This window comes from Lepidochelys olivacea (genome assembly GCF_965140295.1).
Source record: "Lepidochelys olivacea isolate rLepOli2 genome assembly, chromosome: 5".
Lineage (NCBI taxonomy): Eukaryota > Metazoa > Chordata > Testudines > Cheloniidae > Lepidochelys > Lepidochelys olivacea.
The window spans coordinates 133,755,452-133,774,770 of record NC_140415.1 but is presented as its reverse complement, the minus strand read 5'-3'; the positions used below and the strand labels follow the sequence as shown (position 1 = coordinate 133,774,770).

The following is a 19,319-nucleotide window of genomic DNA, read 5'->3' as shown; positions in this document are numbered from 1 at the left end:
GGAAGGCAAACATTATGTGACTTGCACAAGTTCACACAGGAAGTCTGTGGCAGAACTGGGAGTTCAAAACCAGATCTTCTAAGTCCTGATCCAGCACCCTAAATACCAAACCATCAGGAAAATACTGTCAGCATTACTATGATTTATTTTACAGTAGTGCTTAGAAGGCCAGTCAGAGATTGATGCCCAATTGCATTAGGCACTGTACATATATACAGTGTTATATAGTCCCTGACCATAGAGCTTTCAATCTTAATGCGTTGGACATGAAAGCATTGAACAGAGATGCAAAATCCCCTGAGCTCTTCACTGAATATGCATCCTTCCATTTTTTAAATATGTTCTCATGGCTAATCCCCAGCTCTGCTTTGGTATCTTCAGTTATATTCAGTCAGGTCCTAGAACATTTGTATTTTGTTATAATTTCGCAGCTGCTATCAAGACCTGATTTTTCTAAACTGTGTTTTACCAGAGGGTAGAATGATCTCACCAAAACACCCTTGTCTCTCTTAAAAAAACAAAAAGCAGAAATGTTGGGTCCTACTGGATTGTTCCTGCAGGGAATCTTCTCTCATTCATTTCATGCTGCTGGTTTCTTACCTTACGGTTGCACAACAGAACGTATATTTCATTTATCTCTTGAACCCATTTAAAAGAGCTAGTTTGTACTTTACTTGCCAAAACACTGCAGAAGTCTGGGTATTGCGCTGACTTTGTACATCATGTTCCCCATCCTCATCCCTGATTTGGTACAGAAGTTGCCTGGATGCTTATGCTTTCTCTTTTTAACGAGGTCTTCCTCGCAGCTGCTTATTATAATCATGTGCAGCTTATGCTGGTTGCTTTGCTGAAAGAGAAGTTTATTCTTGTGTGAAAGCAGATACATGGCAACTCTCCAGGGCTGGGCTGTTTATTTTATTAGTGGCAATGGCACCCATTACAGTCTGGACTTCAATAGTGGCATGTGCATTGTAATAGTTCTGAGTCTGTTTAACGCCTACTTTAAATCCAGAGTGCAAATACTGACCAACGGCCTCTTTTCCTGGGGTTTACTTATAGCACTGAGAGAAATGCTCCAGGAGAATGGTTTAGAATAGATCACTGGCCTCACTTCAGCAAATCCCTCCAAGTATTTGATCCCATCATGGCAGGGGTGTTATTTTTGGAAAGATGAGCACTGCCCACTCCTTCCCATCATTCTTTCTTTGGCTCCCCTCTCTTTTTTCAGTGGAGGACAATACCGGATTTGTGAACACAAGTCCTGTAAGCAAACAGCTGTCTTTATCAGTCCAGCTCCTGTGTGACATATTAAAAATGTACCACTGCATCCCTGACATTTGTTCAAGATCAGCAAACACCACACTCCCGCCCCCCGTGAATCCTTTTTACAGAGTCGATATCTACTCAGGGTTTGGGACAGAGATCTCCCCAGTTACAATCAACCTAGTGCGACACAGCAGTAATTCTACTGTCTCAGAAACCAACCACAACTCTGGTCCATTTCTTTCTTTTAGCTCGTTCTTCTACTGCCACATACAAGATATCTCTTAAGGCATTCTGTGTCCCCTACATCTAACACTGCAAAGCGGCCAGCATACCAAGGAATGATCTGCCTTATGTTTCAGCTGCATCAGTGCTTCCTTCCCTGCTCCCCACCTTGCTTTCAAACTATTTGCCGCTTCTGATTTATGCTAATATTACACATCTAAGTGCTGTATTATTTATTTTTCTCTGATACAGTATATGGAACTTTTATCATCCACCGGCTGTTTGTTTCTTGTACAGCTACTTATTCATTGCGATTCGGTGTCAAACCACTATTTTTTACATTTATAATACAGGAATATACATTGCACTAATCTGCAGGTATGGCTTCATCATTAAACTCTTTCAGTTCATCTCCGCCAGACACAGACAAAAAGTCCTACATTCACCTAAGCTGAAAAAGAACCAGGCAAATGCCAGTTTAGATCCAAGAGAACAAATTCTGCTCTCAGAGGTATAAATCCAGAGTTACTTCATTGGTGGTGTTATTCTGGATTTAAATCACTGTAACTGAGAACAGAATTTGGCTCATTTCCCTTGGATCAGGCAAGCAAGACCCAAAATCATGTGACAGATGCTGGTTCGCGACATGAGAGCTGTATTCACAGAATTAGAGTTCAACCAAGCCATGCAGATTAAATATAACCCCTCCCAGCCAAACTGTGGGTCACTCACAGAGCAGTTAAACTGCAGCAATGAGAATAAACCTCAAGCAAACAAGTATCAGAAGCAACTCGTTACCCCATCCACCTCCTCAGAAAAAAATTCACGCGGGTTCAGATGTAGCCATACAAGTTACACAATGTGGAGAATAGATGAAGATCTCTTTCTCAATAGCAGCAGCTCTCACAGCCTCTCTACGCACAAGCATTAAACACCCTCAATGGGTGTTCAGGCAGAAACGGCAGCGGGAATTCCCAGCACAAAACGACATTTCTGCTCGGATAGTCCAAAGCGAATGGCTGTTGAAGCTGCGATTAATGGGTGGGGGGGGGCGAACGGGTCTGCAATGGAGGCTGGGACTCAGTAATTACTAACAGGCTGGTTATAAGCAAATATCTTGGACTAAATCTATCCCATGTCTAACACCTTTGACCTCCGTGGAATTACACCAGGGATGAATGTGGCCCCTTGGTCCCAATCCTGAAATCCTTGCTCAATCAACACTCCCATTGACATCAAGGATCGGGCCCCTCAAGAATACACCCACAGCGCAGCCCTGTTTTTCCAACCGGGAGGCCCACTAGCATGTTAACACTCGCTATTTAATATTTCACAGTGAGGTTTTCTGAGTCCCCTCAGCCCCTGAATAACAGGAAATGAAACACAAGATGGAGCCTGCTTCACAATCCAGGCAGATACTTGCCGGGTTGATTTAAAACAGAGGCCAAAGAGCCCCAGAGAAACACTTTGTGCTGAGTTTTGTTCAGTGTGCATTAGTGCAATGCGGAACAAAGGAGAAAGAGGAAACCCATTGTTTCTCCCTTCAATTTCATGGTAGCACTGGGCTGTGGAACTCAAGCCAGCAGGGAAGGGAAGATTTGGCATGGATGTCACAAGATATTAAACTGGCCAGCACTAACACCCTGGGTCTTTTGAAGCCCTGGTAGAAAACCCAGTAGAAACGAGTCTGAGTTCCCCTGGGACTGGACTGAATTAGCTAAACTGAAAGCAGAATATGGACAGTAGGCTTTTGGGCCTAATGCTCACCAATGTAGGAATAACCACCCATGTCACCACCCCCACTACCTGTCCATAGCTCCTTGTGTCTCCTATAGAGAGTGGATTCTCCAGGAGCCATGTGCCAGGAGTTCCCCTTGCAAGGATATCAGATTTAAAGGCAAGAAGATAAAAAAGAGGCAGTGATGTCTAGTGGATAGAGCCTTGGATTAGGGATCAAGAAACCTGGGTCCTATTCCCAGGTTTACCACTACCTCTGGGGTGTGGCCTTGGGCAAATTCCTTCATCTCCTTGTGCCTCCATTTTCTTCTCCTCCTTGGCCTGTCTTGTCTAGTTCAGTGGTAAGCTCTTTAAGACAGGAATTGTCTCTTATTGTGCGTTTGTACAGCACTTAGAACAATAGGCCCTGATCTTGTTAGGGGCCTGTAGGAACCAGAACAATAATCAATATTTCTTGTGTTTAACAGTTACAGCGACCACCTTTAATGAACTTTAATAAATACACGCAAAAGGGGAAAATAAACGGTCTGAATTAACTGGGGGCTCTTTTGTACTCTCAAGCCACATACCTCCACCATTGTGGCCATGTCACTGTGGAATATCTGAAAGCACAACACTGTGGAGAATACAAAAGACGAAACAAAGCAGCCAAGGCAGAGATTTTGAATGTTTACAAACCCGTGACAAAATTTATCCTGTGAAATCTCGGATCCCAGGAACCTTCCCCTCTGAAGCCAGGGTTTCCTGGAACGCTCAGACTAGAAACAAGTCCTTTTTAAAAGAGAACTAGAGTGTTCTAAAGCAATGGCCTAAAACCCACATGCTTCGATTAGTATTACAGTCTTCTGGGGATACTACTGTAGAATATTCATATAGCCATTATATTTAGAACTTCTGGTGGTAAGAGAGAGAAGCTGTTGGTCTAGTGAAAGACGTTTCCTCACCCACCTTGTGTCTCTAATATACTAGGACCAACATGGCTACAACTCCATCGCACATTTCGACAAGGCATGTTTAACATGATTCAGTGTTGCTTTTCAGCCTAGTCAGATCTAACACTTACTGAGAAATATGGCTGGAATTTTTCAAAAGTGACGCGTGATTTTGGGTGCTCCAATTTGAGACCCCTTTAAGGGGCCTGATTTTCAGAGGGTGGATGTTTAGCACTCTCTCTCTCTCTTCAGGAGGTCTCACGTTGGGCACCTAAAAATTGAGGCACCTAAAATCAGGAGTCACTTTTCGAAAGTTAGGCCGGTAGATCTACCAGCTTTGAGCCTATATGCACATGGCAGAGCATAGAGGGTCTGTTCTCCTCTCAGCAAAATGTGAATTTAAACATTTCAATTAAAGCCAATGAGATTTAAATTCCCTTGCACATGGACAAACAGACCTCTTTGCCCTTGTCCTTTTCCCATTGCTCGCTCATTAGGAACATTCTTTGCCCTCCTTTGTTTCGCTGCACTTATATTTCTATAAAGCCAGACCCCACAGTCCTTTCTCAAGCAAGATTCTCCTCGGCTCCAGTGGGAGTTTGGTGTGAGCAAGGGCTGACAGATTTGCATGGGTATGATGGCCTTTGTTTCACTGCTATTTATAAAGCAACATTAGTTAAAGATAAACACCTGGGCTCTGTATTCATTAAGCCCACATTAGTGTCAGAAATTATTGTCTGTAAAATATTTTCTTGCCCTTTTGCCATTGTGCTGCTCCCCTATCCTGGAAGGCAGAGGTAACTGACCCTTAACAGGCCACGGCATGGATCCCTGGTACAAATGGTTTTCTTTAAAGCACAGACCCTCTGTCAAATTCATTTCCCAAATATCATATACAAGTGTCACGGTCCAGGCTTTCCTGATCAGAAAGAAAATCCAAGCACTATGTGAATCCTATAGGAATTCTTGAGGGTTAGGGTTGTGGATGAACCTCTGCTCTAAGACCACCCTTCAGTTATACCGCCAACTCATGACAACTGCTGTATCTGGCCGTATCTCTCTGCTTGTGCATCTGTTGCCACAATTCTGACGGGGAAAACTTATTATTGGAAGGGTACCCGTTTGCTTGAACCACCTAGATCTGCCTTGCATGTGAGGAGAGTCCTCCCCTTTCTTAGTGACAGAAGAAATCTGAGCCATGTTGAGAAGGAAGCAGGGATGATGTGTTCTGGATCTAAGACCTCAGCAAAAGAGCAGCCTTCCTTTGACTTCAGTGAGAGCAGGACTGGACCCTGTATATGTATCATATTGTGTGTATTCAGCACATATGAACTTCCAAACACAAGGGGATAAAATCATACGTGGTGCAGCTTTACTGGCTTGCATGGAGTTACCCCAGGAATTAATTTGGCCTGCTGTGTTTAAGTAAAGTTATTGCTCCCCATCATCACTAAGAAACTGATCCACTTTGGCAAATCCCACCTTTCTATATGAAGATGAAAACTACCAGGAGACAAAGGGCCCAATCCTGATCTCACTGCAGTGTAATTCCATTGACTTTAATGGAGCACTCATCTCCAACGGTGCGAGTGAGATCAGGATTAAGTCTACACAATTCAGGGTGAGTGTGGTCAGAACAATGTTGTTCTGATCACACTCTGCTGGCTGTGCATATTCCCTAGTAATGGCATTTCTGCTGGGATATACGCTTTGTTAACACTGCCTTTATTTGTTTAGGTATTCGTGTTGCAACCACTTTAATCGGAAAAGAGAAAGCTGTTTATATATTGGAATTTTAAGAACAAAAAAGAAACACAAATCTTTAGAGAAAGGATCTAGCATACACAATCCTGGGTCTAATCCTGCTCCTATGGAAGTTTTGACAATTTATTTTAGAAACATGTTCTTTCTATTATTTATTCATTTCCTTAGTCAAACATAGCTTTGTGCAATAGACCTGAACATGAAATTTGGAACCACTGTAGACTAGCAGGTAAGAAGCAATTTAAGAAGCCTTTTTTTTTTTAAGTGCTATTTATATTGTTTCTTAAGAGTGTTATTGATATTATTTTTCTCAGATAGACTGGAAGGGGGGAAAAACCTAAATCTTTCCTCCTAGGGAACTGTTCCATTAAATGAAATTCATTCACATATCTATCACACACACAGTATACCATAGACTACAGGATAAAGGAGTAGTGATGGAATACGGATTTTTTAAATGTATATGTGTGAATCTAGAATTTAAAGCTCTCTCTGTATATCTTTATCTATTGATATTCATAGTATTTAAATACACATTATTTACACACAATCTACTGCACAAATATGCATAACAAGCTGGCTACTTTAGGCTTTCTAAAAGCTTTGTTTTTAAATGTTCAAAGCCATTAGACCATGCTATCGAGTTATATTCGTTTTATTTCTGAAATCAAAGGGCTTTATTTGCTGTGCAGTCATTTACACCCATGTAAAACGAGTGTCAATTCTGATCCAGTGCCATTCTACACCCTCTTTGCACTGGTGGAAATGACTGCACAGGGAGTAGAGCAACACAGAATTAGGCCCACAGTGTTGGGTTATAAAATCACAGAAGCCAACGTTTTAAAAAGTTTGTTTAGATTTCATATCATTTTTAAATATCCTCACTCCGTTTTTTTTTAAAATGATCAAAAGCAGCAAATATTTGCTCCTTGCTTGAGATTTTTATTGCCAAGTTTTAGCAAATTTTCGATAGCCTGAAAAATATAGTCACATAAGGAGTGCAACACAAGTGTCTCTTTTTGGTTGAATTCAGTAACCTGTAAGTAGCAGTTTTCATAGCACTTCAGCTGGTCTGATATGTTGCTTTTTTATTAGCTTTACAGAGACAGGACACAGGAGAGTCATTATAAAGAAAGACGCAGCTGATGGCAAAAGGAATTCAGGAATTCCTTCTTAGAGGATACAGTTTGCTGTGTATACCTGACGGCAAACTTGTGCACACCCAGGAAAGTTGCAATGCAAACATACAAACCCCCAAATGACTAGCTAAGCAGAATGCCATTGTCACTTACTTTCCCAAACACAGGTGCTTGCTGCTCTTGAAACCTGGTTCAGCCAGTGAACTTCCAGCAGAATAGGATGATTTCCCCTCCTTTCTCTTTGCTCTCCCAGACCCTGGACAGAGAGGCTGCTCTCGCTGCAATCAGCCAATTGCTGATGCTGGCTGCCGCATTTATAGAATGCCAGCTCCTTTGTCTGGCGCGTGTCACCACTGGTCCTAGCAATCCAGGGAGCTTGTTTTGCATCTCCCAGGAGATTCTCTCTGCCCTGCCTTTTCTCTCTACCCTAAACACCCTCTCCTTTCTCTGCGAGGATGAGCCATGCTGCTGGAGGTGAAACAGCAGCTACCAGCCATAAAGATTTAAGCAGGGTCTGGCTGCACTTTGGGGAACGCTGGACAGGGCATTGCTTGGGCAGAACTTAGCAAGAATTTTATTTTCTTAATTGTTTTAGTACACTCAGTGCTTGTGCAAAGTGCCAAAGTGGTGCCGGCAGAGACCAATGTTGTGAAGACCAAAACTATAGCAGAGTTTAAAAAATAGATTTGATAAGTTCCTGGAGGACGGGTCCATCAATGGCTATTAGCCAGGATGGGCAGGGTTGCAACCCCATGCTCTGAGTGTCCCTAACCTCTGACTGCCAGAACCTGGGAGTGGAACGCAGGGGGTGGATCATTGGATAATTACCCTGTTCTGTTCTTTCCCTCTGGTGCACCTGGCACTGGCCACTGTCGGAAGACCGGATACTTTGGTCTGACCCAGTATGGCCATGCTTATGTTCTATAATCCTCTGCTCATTTTAAAATAAATTTTAATTCAAAAACTAATTAACAGATTTACTTATATTCTCAGAAGATTCATTCTGCAGCCAAAGACTGTGAGTTTAGGGAGCATATGCTGGATTCTTTATACATGACAAAGAGATTGACTCTCTGCTCTAAGTTCAAAAGTCAGCCTGAACTACAGACTCACAGCCAACACCTTCCATTACTCACAAGACAGGCACAGCCTGGGGCAACTGAAATCCCAGCTTCCCCACACTGCCCCACCAGTCTGATTCAGAGAGATCAGCTCTCGGGATGGAGGGCAACATAACTGCGGTCCAATTGGTCCTTGGCTGCCCTGTTGAAGCTGCCAACAAAAATGCCAGTTAGTGTCTATAGATCTTGCACGGTGGACACCTGTTCATTAGCAGCTGGGCAGAGACCACCTATCTCATTCCACACAGAAGGAATGGGTATCTGTTGTTTGTGTGACCGCTACCTTCTCCTGGATAGAATGCCAGAGCTGTTCAAATAGGTGTGCACAGCATCATGTTGCCTGCTAGAGGTTTCAGCCATCAGGGGATATGAACCTTGTGTCACAGAGTCACCAGGGCAATGCTCTTGAACTACTCCCTACAAAGCCAGCCAGGACTCTGGGGGAGCCTCCTCTCTCTGAGCAGACTGTCTCCAGGGCAAGAAGCTTACACAGCTTCAACCTTCTTGGGTCTGACCTCGGAGCATTCACCATCCCCTTCCACACCGTGTGCTTCCCACAGCGAGTTTGCCCATGCGGGGCTCCTGGGGAAGCCAGAGGGCCCTGCACCCCAACTCTGCAGTCAGACGTGACTCTCAGCCAGCTGGTAAAACGGAAGGTTTATTAGTCAACAGGAACACAGCGTGCAACAGAAAACAGTGACATTCAGCCAAGTCCATCTTGGGGAGTCCTGGGCCAGGTGGCCTGGACTCCCCCTCTTCCAGTCCCCGCAAGCAGACTGCCAGCTTCCAGTGACCCAACCTCAGATACCCCCGTTGCTCCTCCTCCTTCTCTTTGTCTCGTTTCCCAGGCAAAGAGTCACCTGGTCGTCACCTGGTTGCATCGCCCTCCTGGGTCTCAGGTTATGAAGGGTACCGGTCATAGCATATGTGCAGGCAACTGGAGCAGCTTCACCTGCCCCAGAGGTCTCAGTCAAAGTCACACATCCCTATTCCCACCACTGAGGTATTGGTGCAGCACAGAGGGAAACTGAGGCACACAAAGTATTCACGCAAAACAGTAAAACACACAAAGGCTAAACAGAAAAACTCACATACAACATAACAAGGGGAAATCCCCACTTCGTCACACCTTGGTTCTACCAGAGCTCACAGCCCTTTATCTTTTGTTCAGGCATAAAAGGCTCTTGTTTTTGAAGCAGAAGGTCAGGAGTTCTACCCTGCTGCCGCATGACTGTGAGGTGAGCAGTGCGTATATCTGCATATGATTGGCCACAGATTATTTATTTGTAAAATACAGGGCCACTGAACAGCCCTCAGATTCAGTCACTACAGACAGGGCTGGATTCAAATTGATTTTGCCCTGCAGCTGAGAAACTGGATAGCACATCACCAATCCTTTGAGCCATGCAGTCTCCCATCTTACCAATATCCAGTTCCTTCCACTTAGGGCTAAGCCATGGAGGACCATCCCCACATCCTCTTCTCAAGTGTCACATTGCAGCAACCAGTCTTCTGACCAAGGAGAACTAGGTGGGACTCTGTTCGGACCCACTAAAGCTCTCAGATTGGCCAGACACATTGCAGCAGACCAGTACAGGGTACCCTTGCCCAAAATATCCAAGTCTCCTATGCTGCTCTCACATGGCATCCAAGGGGCCAGGAGCAGTGTTCCCTCTAAGCAGTGCGAATGCACACAGATCCTAAACCCCGCGCACACGGCGAAACACCGCACGCACAAAAATTGGCACAGAAGCACAACAATTTGCAGAGAAGAAATTTTTTGCGCACACGGCCTGTCAAAAATTAGAGGAAACATTGGTCAGGAGCTTGGCCTGGTTTGCAAAATACCATGCTTTATGTTTAAAGTAAACAGCACTGGCTTTCAAGAGCAGTAACCTGGATATTTTTCCCAGGTTGGATGGACATGGATCATGGAGCTTGCTGATCTCTAAGCACACTGACTAAAGAGGGCAGGGAAGGGAAGGTTGACCACTTTTGTGAGGGAGAAAAGACTGAGGGGGAATGAGAGATTGAACTCATGGGGACGCTGAAGAATAACCTCCCTTAGACCCAGTTCAGAGAAACATCCCTGTTCAGCACAGCACTTAACTTTAAGCACATGCTTAAGTCCCATTAAAGTCAACGGGACATGAAGTTAAGCACAAGCTTACATGCTGTCCTGAACTGGGCGCTAAGGAGCCTGCCCTGAATCGAGGTATCGAAGGCTGGAAGGGTTTGTCTTCACCTCTGTCCTTCTGGACTTTACAGAATTTGCTAGTGTTTTATGTCATCAGATTGTGCCCTACACCATTAACAAACCCTCTCTGGAGGGACATTGTTTTCTCGGGGAAGAACAAATCACAGACCCTTGCTGCTGCAGTTCTCTCCCCAAAGAGCTAACGTGGACCTTCAGCCCCTTTGCACAGTAAATTAAAAGCAGCGCTACACTCTGAAAGCTGTGTCAACCGCTTCATTTAGCACAAGTGTTATGTTAACTAACAGCCCTATTCCACAGGGGCCTTTGGCCTCACAGAGCCTAATTTCCATGTAATTTACATTGGACAGTCACAGAATGCATCTCTTCTGTGTAACTTCCTCCAAATCATTATTTACCCACAGCATCCAATGAGTCACTCCAGCCAGTTCACAATGGATGGGGAACGGTCGATGCCATTCCAAAACGGGGAGGAGAGAGAAGCTGTTATCCGTGGTTGCTTAGAATCCTCATTGCTCAGGATTTTCAAAACCAGGCCAGACAAACCCTGGAAAATGTACTGGCGGGAGTGTGTCTGCCATGGCAGGGTGCGGGCTGCATGGACTAATATTAATTCTTCTTGTTCTATTATTTATCAACACAGAACAAAAAATAAACAGTCAGATCCTGCTCCCATTGCAGTCAACAGGGATTTTGCCCTTGACTTCAGTAGGAACAGCCCAGGTGCCAGTTCATCCTTGCCTTAGGGAATTTACCACCTATAACCCCAATCCTGCAAGCGCATAGGGATGGGCGCTCCCCTTCACGTGTGGAGTGTCGCTGATGTCAGTGGGCTCAGTGCAGGGGCAGGGGTCCACCAACCCTCCTGAGTTCACACAATCAGGGCCATAAAGAGAGGCACAGACTTTGTAGATTAGTGGTTGTGAGACTTGCAAAGGGAGGGAGTCTCTCGGAGGGATTTGTGTGAGGAAAGGTGGTGGGAGGGCCTGGTGCACCAGGGCTAAGAGGTCATTCCCTGCACAGGAAATAACAGAAAGGAAGGTCCAAAGGCAGGAGCAGGAGAAGGAAAGAGGGAGCAACCATGGCTGAAGCAGTTAGCAGAGCAGAGAGGGTGTGGGGCATCAGGCCGTCTCCAGCTGTAACCATGATCCCATGACTGGGCCATCCCACTGCATCCCCCCAACCCCGAAGACAAAGTTTGAAATCAGAAATGAGAAAGTTAAAGCTGCCCAAGCACCAATACATGTGCCCAGCCTCAAACATATAGCTCTGCACCCTGCCTCAAACATATAGCCTCTGCACCCTGCCTTAAACACGTGGTCTCTCCCCGCAAGTAACACCACGCACCACTACTCCAGGCCTAGCTTGCAGGTTGGCTACACTGAAGGGCCTGAGAGCATTGGCACCTTGAGAAATCCTTGCCCTTGGAGCGGGGTTTGCCTGATGGGGGCATCCGCAGGGAGCTCCGTACATCATGTCTTTTGCTAGGACTCTCCAAGGGCAAAACCTCTCCTTTTCCAAGCACCTAGCAGGCCCATGCCTCCGTAACCCAGCCACAAAACAGAGCGTGCAGAAAGCCAGCCAGCCTACCTGCTGTTGTCTTTGAGGCAGGTAGCAAGTCTTCTCCTTCCAGTGTCCTCTAGGGTTGTGACAAGTTCGGTCACAGAGACCCCCTTGAGACTGTCACCTGATGTGGTGAATTTGCCTCCGAGCCCATTTTCCCTGCCAGCCTGAGACTCCAGAACCCTGCCTTGTTGAGCCAGACATGCTAGCCTGCTGCAATACAGACCCAGGTCTGGTCCACACCCCCAAAAGCTACAGACTTTAACCAAGAACTGCTCAGCAGGTCACAAGGCGGGAATCCTTTGTCTCTCTCTGGGTTCCCACCCCTCCTTCTAAATGGAAAAGCACCAGGTGAAAGGTGGATTTCAGTACCAGGTGACATGTTCACATGTCCTGGGAGACCCCTAGTCTCCAATCCTCCAGGACTGGCCTGCAGGTATGCAGCGGAGGCTTGCAGGTAAACAGAGCCATCTACAGTCAATTGTCCTAGTCAATGGGAGCCATCAAGAATCCAAACCACAATTAATGGCCCACACTTTGCATAATTACAATAGGACCTCAGAGTTATGCTACACATTTCTAGTTTCAGATACAAGAGTGATACATTTATACAAATAGGATGACCACACTCAGTAGATTATAAGCTTTATAATGATACCTTACAAGAGACCCTTCGCATGAAGCATATCCCCGTTACATCATATTCACACTTATAAACGTATTTCCATAAAACATATGGAGTGCAGCATCACAGGGGTATCTCCCATCTGCCTAGGAAGCCCCACAATCTCTGTCTTGATGCCCCTCCCTGCTGGACAGTGGAAAGAACTTTTAGTCAGGAGACACCCAGGCTGGGGTCTTGACTGAGAGGCTGTAGTGGCCACCATGCAGCAGCTCCCTGTCCTGCGATGTTTCAGAGTAACAGCCGTGTTAGTCTGTATCCGCAAAAAGAACAGGAGGACTTGTGGCACCTTAGAGACTAACCAATTTATTCGAGCATGAGCTTTCGTGAGCTACAGCTTGCTCCACTGAATGCATCCGATGAAGTGAGCTGTAGCTCACGAAAGCTTATGCTCAAATAAATTGGTTAGTCTCTAAGGTGCCACAAGTCCTCCTGTTCTTTGTCCTGGGAGAAGAATTCTGTCTCCAACTCGCAAAGGAACCCCCTCCCCATGTGCCAATGTCACTTTTACCCGAGGGGAGGATTTACCTTGGATGCCCATCCGCAGTTCGTCTCTTCTTCCTGTGTTAAATATGCTGGGCAAGATCCCCAGCTGGCCACGGCCTTCAGTGGAGTTACCCCCACTGAGGAACTGGCTCTCCCACTGTACCTAATGGGTGGCAGAAACGTGGTCTCTCATGGTACTAAAAGTGAAATCTCCCCCCTTGATCAGATCCTGAAACACACCATACTCCAAACCCTTGCCCATAGTTTAGAATTAGGTGTTGCTCTATAAGGAACAACCACCTTTGTTTGGAATTCTGACAGAATTCTAAAACACGCCTGTCAGTCCTACTGGGTGAAGTCATTATGATTTAACATTTCTATTGTGGTAGCAGCTAGAGGCCGGAACCAGTTCGGGGCTCCATTGTGCTAGGTGCTGTACAAACACATAGCAAAATGATATACACATATTCAGTGCCTTTTTGTGATGCAGTCTGTCTCCAGCTGTCACTTTGCACATTACAGCCCAGTAACTGTAATTCAGTCTTCTCAATTAGAAAAATTTTGGGAGGAAACTCAAAACACAACAGGGGCATTTCTATTTGCCCAACTCTTGTAACCTCATCAAAAAAAGATATCAAGTTAGTTTGATAGGATCTATTTTTCATCAGCCCATGTTGATTGGCATTAATTACATTACTCTTTTAATTCTTTATTAATCGAGTCCTGTGTCAGCCATTCCATTATCTTGCCCAGGGTTCAATGTCAAACTGACAGGCCTATAATTACCCAAGTCATCTCGTTTACCCTTTTAAAATATTGGCACAACATTCGTTTTCTTCCAGTCTTCTTAAACTTCCTCACTGTTTCTTAATTTTGAAAATCAACATTAACGGTCCAGTGAGTTCCTTAGCCAGCTCTTTTTAAAATTCGTAGATGCAAATGATCTGGACCCACTGTTTTAAAGATGTCTAATTTTGAAACTGCTTTTTAACATCTTCCCGAGATACTAGTTGAACAGAAAGTACTATAATATGTTATGATTACATCATCTGTTTTCGCAAAAAGAAAAGGAGGACTTGTGGCACCTTAGAGACATCCGATGAAGTGAGCTGTAGCTCACGAAAGCTGATGCTCAAATAAATTGGTTAGTCTCTAAGGTGCCACAAGTCCTCCTGTTCTTTTTGCGAATACAGACTAACACGGCTGTTACTCTGAAACCTATCATCTGTTTTGTCCCCAAATACAGAACAGAAATGTTTGCTGAACACTTCTGCCTTTTCTACATTATTACTGATAATTCTACCATTTCCATCTGGTGAGGGACCAATACCATTGTTAGGATTCTTTTTGTTCCTGTTATACTTTCAAAACTCCTCCTTATTGTCCTTAACTCTGTTGGTGAGAGTGTTCTCCTTGTGTTCCTTTGCTTCTCTAATAAATTTTCTACAATTCATAGCTTCTTGATTTAGACTTCAATGGGGTTCAGAATTTCACCCACTATTATCCATGATTATTTGCATAACATGGGTAGCTCTCTCACTAATTAATGCAAAGAGGTATAGAGTCACAAAAAAGGTTAATGTGATAGCACTGGGTCATTACATTTTACACCTACTTTAAGGTACTTTCACACTGACAGATTGCTTTTAAGGTTAGTGTAAATAAGTGTCTGTGCTCACTATCTTTATTAAGCTTTCTATTGCACTCACTGTGCTTGGCACTAATAATCCCAACTGGACTTGCTCAGTTTCTTCTTCATTTACTTCTCCTTGCTGCTGATATCAGCACTGGAGCAGAGCAGAATTCCCTGAATAGCTTACTGATAAGCAGTCTGCAAAGTCTTATTTCAGAGTAACAGCCGTGTTAGTCTGTATTCGCAAAAAGAAAAGGAGGACTTGTGGCACCTTACAGACTAACCAATTTATTTGAGCATGAGCTTTCGTGAGCTACAGCTCACTTCATCGGATGCATACCGTGGAAAGTCTGCTGCAGTTTCCACGGTATGCATCCAATGAAGTGAGCTGTAGCTCACGAAAGCTCATGCTCAAATAAATGGGTTAGTCTCTAAGGTGCCACAAGTCCTCCTTTTCTTTTTGCAAAGTCTTAGAGTCCCTTCTGTGGAATGACTGACTATTCTCAGAAAGGACACCTTCGCTGTGCATTTAACCACATGGTTAATAAAGAAAGCAAAATAATTCCTACAGACCCAAAGTGCCCTCTTTCACGTCCTAGGAGTTCTCAGTGGATCTGTGTTATTGACGTTATAATCCACCATGTACCTTTAACTCTTCAAATTGTCATGAGTTATCTGCAGAATTTTTTTTTAACTAAAAAACAAACAAAACAAAAAACAACAGGCCCTTTGGTGCTTCCTCAACATCCTCAGAACAATCCTTGTCCATTTTAAACTATCCTAGTTTCTGACCTTTATGTTTCCTCCCATTTGTGATGGTCAGAATCAGTATGTTAATTGTGTGCCCCCCACTTATGAAATGTCAGTGAAGCCCAGAATATTTTTGTAACTAGCCATCCTGACTATGGAATTCTGTATGTTATTTGTACTATGGTAGCATGTAATGGCCCCAACTGAGTTCAGGGCTGAATTGTGCTAGGCGCTGTACATCTACATAGTAAGAGACAGTCCCTACCCTGAGAAACTTATTGTCTAAGTAGATGAGATAGACAAAGGGTGAGAGGAAAGAAGACTGATTATCCCATTTCACAGATGGGGAACTGAGGCACAAAGATTTGCCCTATGGTCTCACAGGAGGTTGTTGCAGAACTGAATACAGAACTCCTGTGCCCTGGTCCAGTGTCGTATCCACTTTGACCAACTTTCCTGTTTCCACTTGTGATGTTCGGTCTTGTCCTATTATTTGAGGTAAAGCTCTGGCAAGATGTTCATCATTTTCACTGTTCTAAAGCTCTGATAGATACATTATGGTCAGCTGTTCAGCATGTTAAGATACTGCTGCTAAGGGTGACAGGTACACCAGATGCAACAACAGCTCGTATTTTATTCTTAATCATTATACAGTGGCATAAGTGTACATGTGGTCCATAGAGCAGAAGATAAGAGGATGGACATAGATACTTCAAAGAAGGCAAGCCCATACATGTGACATCTGGGTGTGGATGTCATCACATGAATGAGGTTCCTTGTGTCCATTTGCCATGTCAGCATTTAAATTACATGCTCTGAAACTGCCAAGGGGAATAACCAGGCATCTGAAAGAAAGCAAATCTGTTCTTGGCTTATGCTACTGTGTACTATTCATGTTGTAGCATAAAGGCATCATTTGGCTACCACCACAGTCAGTGACAACTCCTGTTGACTTCAGGGGGAGCAGAAGCATGTGTACAGGAGCACACACAGACATAACACATGGATCAGAAATGAGAAAACGACGGCTATGTCTGTCTATATCTCCTGCTAGGCCAAATCTTGAGTCCCTTCTTACTCAAGGAAAGCTCTTGTTGAAAGTGATGGGATTCTCTTGAAGCCAATGAGAGGTTTGCCTGTGTATGGACTGAGTGAAAACTGAGCTTAGGCTTCAGAGAATGGCCCCCGGCTTAAAGTACTTTCCCCCTCTTTGGATCCCACATTTGGACCTGAGGACAGAAATGCACATGGAAGTGACTGACGGAGGAGCATGTGTATGCATTCTTATGTATGTGTGTGTTTTATCACCATACTACACATGGGAACAATAAGAAACAATTATACACATCTGTTCGAAAGCTTGTCTCTTTCACCAACAGAAGTTGGTCCAATAAAAGTTATTACTTCACCCACTTTGTCTCTTTTAAAAAAAAGTGTTAATCCGTAGAGCTTGAATACAGTTAGTTAGAGAGGCTCCTTGAGGTTCCCATACGAGCTGCACTGTAATATTAAACTTCTGTCATCTGAAGGTGTTTGTAACCTTTTGAATGTCTTATTAGTGGTAACAAAACACTCCCAATGGGGGGAGGGGCAATACTTGGCTTTGTTGGCATACTTTCAACTTAATTCCAGAAGCCAAGTGCTTCCCTTTTAATGCTGAAACTCGCTGATTGACTAGATGGAAATGTTTCGCTGGGGAAGAAACTGGGGACTTGATGTTTCTTTTACACTAGTCTTGGGGGAGGAGGAGAAAAAACAAGAAGCTAATCTGCACTTTATCACAAAGTATCTAGACATGAAAGGACTTCTTGAAAGCAAGGAAGAATAAAGGGAAAATAAATTAAATGCATCAGAATAACACCTTGTCCTAAAACCAGAGTTTTGCATCCATTTTTGTCAGGAGATGGCTATCTCATGAAGCTTGTACGAGCAAGCGCAATTCCCAACCAGTCCACACTATATATAAACTCCTGGCTGGGGTTTGGCTTTCTGAGCAAAGAAATTGACACTGGGTTGACATAGTTTAATGAAGGCCTATGACCCCCAGCTTCCTCCTTCAGGACTGCCCACACCCTCAATCCAAGAGAGAGAGCAAGCCCACTCCCGCTTTCCATATACCCCAATGGGGTAATGAATCATTTGCTTCCAAGAGTCAGCAGAGCCAATTTACTCCAATGTACAGAACACAGTTCAGTCGTCAGCCTCAAGTTTGTGTGCAATGTGACTGAAGGAAAAGGAACTTAACAGGGAAAAATAATCACCTGCAATGGAAGTCTTGTTGTAAAACTCCGCAGCCACCTTTCATATCAGTTATGACCCTGAGAAGCACCTGCCTTAGGGAAGTAAGAGTGGTCCGTTAACACAGAGGACGGGGTACCAGGAGACCTGGATTCTATTTCCAGTTCTACCATTGTGTGAACATGGACAAGTCATTTAACCTTCATGTGCCTGTTTTACTCCTCTGTAAAATAAGGGTAATGACGCTTCCCCAACTTTTTAACATGCTTGGAGTACGACTAGCGACAAGAATACTGTTATGGGTGGGAGTCAGCATGTGGCACTGCTAGAGTCTTACGGGTTCTCTTCCTCGGTGCTTGAGCAAGGTGCAGAGTGTGAAGCCATGCTGTCCTGACATTTGCTTTTGTAGCACAGGTTCTTTCAGGAAAGTCGTTGCAAACAGCAAGGGAGTTTGCTCTGTATCTCAGGCGTTGGTGCACATGAATCCCTGCTATTTGCTGCCTGGGTAAACACAACAGTTTAGTCTCCGGAGGATTGTAATAATTTAGACTTATCCAAATTCCTGGGCTTAATACACGGGTAGCGGGGTGGAGTTTAGCCCCTGTGGTATGCAGGAGGTCAGACTCTATCATCTGGTGGTGTCTTCTGGCATTAAACTCTATGACTAATCCCTTTAACTAGAGTCTATCCTTGGTGCAGATTTGCTCCCTGGGAACGGTGCATGGCTGTTTGGCTGAGATTCCTGAAAGAAGGGTTGAATGTGGGCTGTTTGTGACCACTTCTGTTCTAGGACTGGCATATGTGCCCACATAAAAATAATGTGTATTTATTACATTAATAAAATACACAGACTGTGCCATGGATTTCTCCTCCAATGGCAAACTGACTTCCAAGACCCTGGAATCTGCTGCCATTTGGCAGAGGGATGACGACACATGGGCACTTATATACTGCTTTTATTACAACCTGGAGTGGTTAGGAGAACCCATACTTTAGTACCAAGGACCTCCCCCTATATAAAAATCATGTCCAAGAAATCCAAAGAGGTTTCTCTACTCAGTAAAATTTCATGTATTGTTCTTCAGGGAGATACTAACTCTTCCGGTCAGACACCAGAGGATGCTAGCTTTTCTTACTCACAATGCAGAGTTTTCTTATTTCACTGCTAAAGATTTACCATAAACTTTTTTTTCTTACTCACATACTTCTAGGGATTAATGTTACAGTGTGGATGGGGAGATGTTGCTGTTATTCTAAACCTCTATGTTTATAAATAAATAGGGGTCAGATCCTCTGCTGGTGTAAATTGATATAGCTTCATGGACTACAATGAAGCTGCACCAAATTACACCAGTTTAGGATCTGGGCTAGTTATATTTTTAATTTACCCACCACTACTGCCCTCAAATAAAGCTTATCCTGTTGCTACCATTAAATGAGAACACTAGTGTTTATTCTACAAAAAGCCATTTTAGTGTCTACTTCAAACCAGCCCTGCAAAAGTCTACTCAGCCATCGACGGGATGAATACAGTTTTTGAACAGGAGAATGTTTCATTAGTAATGTATCAT

General features: G+C 44.1%; 1 protein-coding gene across 2 annotated transcripts in view; it reads right to left on the bottom strand.

Moving 5' to 3' along the window:
* Nucleotides 1-681: 681 nt before the first annotated feature.
* FKTN (fukutin) overlaps nt 682-19,319 on the bottom strand; it is an 81,843-nt gene continuing 63,205 nt past the window's right edge. For both annotated transcript variants that reach the window (XR_014711706.1, XR_014711707.1), the window contains one exon: nt 682-847. The gene's annotated coding sequence lies outside the window, so the exon portion shown is untranslated. The remainder of the gene's footprint in view (nt 848-19,319) is intronic.